The sequence below is a fragment of the Pecten maximus genome, chromosome 19 (genome assembly GCF_902652985.1).
Source record: "Pecten maximus chromosome 19, xPecMax1.1, whole genome shotgun sequence".
NCBI lineage: Eukaryota > Metazoa > Mollusca > Bivalvia > Pectinida > Pectinidae > Pecten > Pecten maximus.
This window is the reverse complement of record NC_047033.1, coordinates 3,863,996-3,870,173: the sequence shown is the minus strand read 5'-3', so window position 1 is coordinate 3,870,173 and position 6,178 is coordinate 3,863,996.

Sequence of the window (6,178 nt, the reverse complement as noted above, 5' to 3'; positions counted from 1 at the left end):
ATTGAATTCATTTTAATGATATACTCCAAAACGTTAACACTATGGAAAAACATTTGGTTGGTTGGTCTCTACAACCTAGTTTTTTTTCATAGGAAAGCATTATTGGAGTTCAAAGGAAAATCTTAGTCAGGGGACTTCCACTATGCTTTCATACGGAAACATTGAAGATAATAGATTTCCTAACTTTGCATCATCCTGCAATTCTTGAAAACTCAAGTCGTTAGATTTTTTCTCTCTGTCAGTTCGTTTATGTTAGATTCAGAAGAAAACTCAAATTATATTTTAATTAACAAAACAAGGTACAGATAACGTATGATGGCTGATTGTGTCAATTTTGCTTTGTCGTTGTTTAGACACGAATAAAAAGGCGAAACAGCAATTCTAAACGTCATTAACTTTCTAAAATGGCGTTTTTTCAACGGAAAAGCGAAAAAGCGAAAGGCGCCGTTTTATGAAAGTTAAACGGCCCTTTTTCGAGGAAAAAAAAAGCTATGAAACGCCAGAAGTACCACGGAAAAGAAAAATGAACAACTCGCTTTTCAGCAAAAAAAAAAGAGAATGATTTAAGAAGAATAAACTTTTTTTCAACGATACCTTTTTGCCTTTTGACCCTAAAAATAGCCGTTCACAACCCATACACAACACTAATCAATGAGTGGATGTCTAACACTAGTCTAATGTCACTAATGAGGTTCCTGGATAGTATCTACCACAGGGACCTGCGAATCATGTACGCGGTATATATTTGAAAATATTCCTCGATCCTGTGTCGATTTGTTCCATGGTCTCTGCGGTTAGAAAAATAGTAGTACCTTAAAGGGGCATTCCTTCGTTCGGACATCAGAAACATGTACATTTTCTATCGATGAAATATATGTCCGAACGATGATTATATGAATTTTAGTGCCTACAAGTTATGATATAATTTATAAACACCGAAATGTATAGGGAATCGGTAATTAGTACTACTTTCGGGTCGAATTAAGAATTTTCAGGACTTAATGCCCCTTTAAGTGACTATATGTATAGGCCGTATCATATACTTAATAAGAACGTGTTTTTAATTAATATAGGCCTAAGCCATAGTGTCATTCTAGTTATGAATTATGCGTGACGTCATTACCAAGAGACCGTGCGTTAATCAGCGGTACGCTAATTAGCTTGATTAATCAATAGATTGTAGGCGGGAAACTGGTCTATAATTTGTCTAAGAGACATCGGACTCGTACGGAAGCCTGTTAGGGTCACAGTGAAAAAATATATTATGTTGTTATTACGACATAATATATTGTTTCGCTGTGACCCTAACTGGCTTCAGTAGACTCGCGTAGTATGATATCGCCATTTCACAAGACAAAAAAAATTGATTTGATTTTGACACAAGATGTTATAGAAATCTCACGAAGCTTACTTTAGATAATGATGAAAGTTACTGGTCCAGATTTTTCTGTCTAACGAAACACAGGCAAATGCCCCACGTAGATTTCTATGGGGCGCCGTTTTACTATTTATTCCCATTTGGTGATATCACCTATTCAATCAGTGATATCACCTATTCGAATAGGTGATATCACCAATTCATTTTTCAAATAAGTGATATCACCTATTCAATCAGTGATATCACCTATTCGAATAGGTGATATCACCAATTCATTTTTCAAATAAGTGATATCACCTATTCTAATAGGTGATATCACTTAATGAAACGAATAGGTGATATCACTCATTCGAATAGGTGATATCACCTATACGAATAGGTGATATCACTTATGAAATTTGAATTTGAATTGGTGATATCACCTATTCGTTTCATTAAGTGATATCACCTATTCGAATGAGTGATATCACCTATTCGTTTCATTAAGTGTAATCACCTATTCGAATGAGTGACATCACCTATTCGTTTCAATAAGTGATATCACCTATTCGAATGGGTGATATCACTCATTTGAATAGGTGATATCACCAAATGGGAATAAATAGTAAAACGGCACCTCATAGGTTTCGAACTCGCAATCCATCCATCCATCCATCCATCCAGGCAGACATCCAGACATCCAGACATTCTTTATTTCCTCTTCAACAGAGATTCTGTATGTCAAACAGTTTACATTTCTTATAATGTGATCTGACTTAATATTGAACATGGTAATATACATATTGATTTATGCATGTACATATATACTTGTAAAAATAGATAACGTACGATATATTCCTGCATTATAATTGTACAATACAATAAACTAATTGTAGAAAAAAAATATATGCATTTATCTTATACAATAATGGACATCTTATGATAAGAACTTTTATATTGATATTTCATATTTTAAGCTAATTACAATAAAGTCTCCATCTCGTACAACATTCCATTGCTATATCTAGACATATTTAATAACAGTGCTTCCCATTCTATATCTGATAAATATACATTTGAGCGATCACCAAGTAAAAAACTACATTGATCCTTATCGCTTAATTCTGAAGATTTTACATACGATAGTACTTCTATAGCATTAACAACACAATCCATCATTGTATCACGACTTAAATATAAACATGGACATTCTAGTAAGAAATGCAGAATAATATCTTCACTTATTTTATCACATAATTTGCATTTAACTGCTTCATTTTCACAATATATTGAGTGTTTAAACAATTCTACGAGGTCCAATACATACTGCTGGGATACTTCCTTAGTGCTCAAACGTAATATAGGGTTTATTCCTGGCTCTCTGTGGATATCAGCATACCTCTTTAATTCACGTCTTGTATTAATATTAGCTCTCCATCCTAAATAATAAAAATCATACAAAAATCTAGTTACGAAATGCTTCCAGCACGTTCTTGGGGGTACGAATATATTCAGGACATAGTCATTAATAAACGGTTCTATATTAAATTTAACCATTATGTTATATATATCAGGGAGGAATCCTGTTACAATTGTTGATGAGCTACTGTACATCAACTGGCAAAGCCTAGTTATAAAAATAGTTTAACACTTAACACCACCTAAGCACAATTTATTCCAAAACAATAATTTCCGTCTCTCCACTTCGCCCCACATTTCAAACGATCCTAAGCATTGGACAGTTACTGCTGACGAGGAAGTTTTGGGGAGATCAATACAGCGTCTACACGCGTACCTATGTGTACGTTCTAATTCTTCTACAGCTTTCTTGGTATAAGAGTTCCAAAGCTCACAACCATACAACATACTTGAATAAACAATACTTTTAACAATATTAAAACTTGATACAGGGTTCAAACCATTAGTGTGAATTCCGATACATAGAAGTGAGTTTAAAATAGTTCTTCCTTTTACACAAGCATCACTAATACTACTACAATGTACTTGAATGTAAGTTACTGGTAAACATAATCCCAGCGTACGTTTTCTGTGAGGCTATTGGAATGTGATCAGAACCAATTTTACATTTTGATGAAACATCATTTTGTACTAGTGGGCATTGGTAAAGTCAACACAAATTATCATTTTAAATGCTGTATAAGGCTCGTCGTTTCAAGAAAACAGGACAACGTAACTATTCGGACATCGTTAAATGACAGACTTAAATTGTCCAAACACTTAACTTAACTCATTCACCCCTCATTTCATTTCTCTGCATACACATACAAAATAACTTGGCTACACGTATGGTATAGTATCACCAAAATGATTCAAACTGATATAATTTTGTTATCTGTGCTGAAACACATTAGTTCGTTAATTTATTTCACCAGCAGTTTTATATTATAAACACCATCATTTAAACTATGCCGTTTATCTTTTTTTAAAGATATTTCGTGTTTTGCTCATATTACTATCATCAAAGATTTCTCCTGATAAATTATGTTTTTTTCTGTAAGTTGAAAGTAACGCAACTAAAAAAAATGTTTTCTCCGCTGTCGTGGAAGATTCTGAATTGTTACCTGTATTAACAGGAATAGTACACCTGTATTGGGTGGGTCACGAGACTTCCTACATTTATATACGAAAACGAGTTATCTCCGCATTGGACACTCCATCTTCACTAGCCAAGGCTTCTGATTATTTAACTAAAATACAACTTGACATGGCAATTCTTGACGTCTGTAGGGGAGGCGGTATAGACAAAGTTGAATTTCAGCGTCAATACACAACACAACAGGGGGAAACCTGTTCTATCAAAAGAAGACACTGGGGATCTTTGTGGTTCATTACACAAATGAAACAGGAAAAGTGAAATTATATCAAGGGAGACAATCCAATATGTAACAAAATCATATGGGCATCAGAGGAATTGTCATTTCTATCTTTAACAGCAAGAAAATCACACAATTATCTTTAGGCAACCCTTTCAATTTGACATCTCAAACTTTTTAGCACCAACATCATTTCACGAATTGTAGCCCTTTCTGTATATCAAGATGTCATTTAGATTTAACAAGGTTTTTTTTTATGGTACAGAATTGATCCAAATGTAAATAAAACCATTAAAAACAAACTTAATTCCTCCTCAACCAGATAAAGTTAAATGTGCTCAAATTTCTTGCAGTGATAATTTTCTTCCTGGACCACTGGAATTGAATATAAAACAAGAGGTCACCTGGATTTCATGAGATATGAAAAATGATTAAGTATATTTGTCACTGGTATTGCTATGTCAATATATCAGGCATTTTGTATGGGTATGTAAGGTTTTTATGCCAAAAAATGCATTAATCCATGAAATGAAATTGACGCAACCCCATAGGGATGCTACCACACAAATATGAGAAATATCCATTGCTCGGTTTCAGAGTTGTTTATATCAATATAGCCTAATTGACCACATTTGGCCACGCCCCTCAGGCCCCTGGGGGGTCAGCCCCATCATTTGCACAATTTTGAATCCCCACCTACTAGTGATGCTACCAGACAAATATGAGCAATATCCATTGCTCGGTTTCCAAGAATATCAATATAGCCCAATTGACCACATTTGGCCCCGCCCCTCAGCACCACCATTTGTACAATTTTGAATCCCCACCCCATAGTGATGCTACCAGGCGAATATGAGCAATATTCATTGCTCTGTTTCAGGGAAGAAGTCGTTTGTATCAATATAGCCCAATTTACCCCTTTTGGCCTGCCCCTCAGCCCAATCATTTCTACAATTTTGAATCCCCACCCCATAGTGATGCTACCAGGCTAATATGAGCAATATCCATTGTTCGGTTTCAGAGAAGAAGTCTCTTATATCAATATAGCCAAATTGACCCCTTTTGGTCCCGCCCCATCATATGTACAATTTTGAGTCCCCTACCCATAGGGATGCTTCTGACCAAATTTGTTAAAATTCCGATCAGCGGTTATGAAGAATAAGTCAAATAAGTCAATTGTTGACGGACGCCACGGTATGGCATAAGCTCACCTTGGTCCTTTGGACCAGGTGAGCTAAAAAACTATGAAAATAAAACAAGGAATTCATATATATGTATTTAATAAACAAACTTTATTGTAATTCTACGAAATTCGATCAAAAATGTCATTCTTACACAATCAAACATGCTCTTCATTGCAATGTATGAATAATACAGAAAATTTTAATTAAAAATCTCCATGAAATTAAAATGAATCGTCACCAAAATTTTATTTTGGAATAAATATTCAATTTTAACTCCAGATACAACTGATTTTGTACCATTCCAAGCAACACAACCTACTGGTGACTTTGTACTATGTTTTAAGGGGAGGGATGTATTACAAAGATAACTTGTTTCCAAAACAAGGATAATTTAACTTTGATTTACACCAGAAATTTCACAATAAACTTGGAAGCTGTAGTACAAAAATATAAAAGCTTATCACTACCAAAACTGATTGAGAGAAATTATTTAAAAAAAAAAATACAGCATCAAAAATATGTGCATTGATTTTACAGCATCAAAAATATGTGCATCGATTTGACAAAGGAGTTTCTCATTTATTTCTATTGAAAACTAAGAATGGTTTTCACCAAAGTCTGGAGAAAAAAAAAAAAAAAAAAAAATCAGATGAGCTCTCAAGTTGTAAACGAGATTTGTTTTTTTTATCTATAAATATGCTACATAATTTAAATATAATTATGAATAAATAATGTAATTACAAATAAATCTCATTTTTAATTTATACAGAAATAATATAAACGTTTACTTAAAATTTCAATAA